We start from the raw sequence: 1,027 nt of genomic DNA on the forward strand, positions 1-1,027 counted from the left end.
TGTGTGTGTGTGTGTGTGTGTGTAATTCTCTCTTTTGTGCACTATGTCAACAGTGTCAACTCTAGTGGTGTAATTTTTCCACTTAAATTAAAAATTATTTTTTTTCATGCAGTGAAAGTTTCTAAAGTACCAAACTTTCACTTTTTGTTTCAGAAGCACCACTATGAAAATAAAGTACTCTGAAGCTTTACAGTTTTTGTTGTATGGAAAGCCTTTTTTAATTGTTCATTTATTATCCATCCATATTTTGCTGCAGTCACTAYGCAAAAGACCTCAAGTCCAACACAGGACCACATACAACAAACTATTCACACTCTCACCAAGGGACAATGATTAAAKTTACCAGTTAACTCACACATGCACAAAGAGAACATGTGACCACCACCCAGAAAGACCCGACCACGTTCTCGCTACAAGGCAACAGCTCTACCAACTAATCTAYGATATTTCAAAATGACCCCTACGATATTTTTTTTTCCTGGAAAAATATTTTAAATAAAATTGCAGCAACTTCTGAATACATAATCAAATGAACCTTTCCAGMAAGTATACAGGCAGTTTCACCAATCTCACTACAGTTCCACACAAAATTATTAAAACTAAAACCAGTAGATAAACAAAAACACATGCAAGCGAAGAAATATTGATCAGTTTCAGCCTCGGATCACTGTTCACAGATTTGTTCTGTGTCAGTTGATAGTTAGAAACTCCAACACATACTTGGTTCCCTTTAATTGCTCCCCTTGTTAGAGCCCCTGTTTTGCTTTTAAACTAATTATTCACATCATCCCTGGAACAAGGCCAACAAGCCATTTAACAGTTCAAAAGAAAAAATGATGGAATTRTTAAACCTTAATAAATTACACCTTTCTACATTTTTATCAAGAGTGCCACTTTTTTATTTGAAAAATCATTTTCATTATTGTTTGATATAAAGTTGTCACGGCTTGTTTAAATGACATTTAAAGCAACGAGCACGCAGGCCCCCGCCGGCACCCGCTGCGCTAGGGCAAGCACGGGCATAGGC

The sequence above is a fragment of the Austrofundulus limnaeus genome, unplaced genomic scaffold, assembly GCF_001266775.1.
Source record: "Austrofundulus limnaeus strain Quisiro unplaced genomic scaffold, Austrofundulus_limnaeus-1.0 Scaffold126, whole genome shotgun sequence".
NCBI classification, from domain to species: Eukaryota; Metazoa; Chordata; class Actinopteri; order Cyprinodontiformes; family Rivulidae; genus Austrofundulus; species Austrofundulus limnaeus.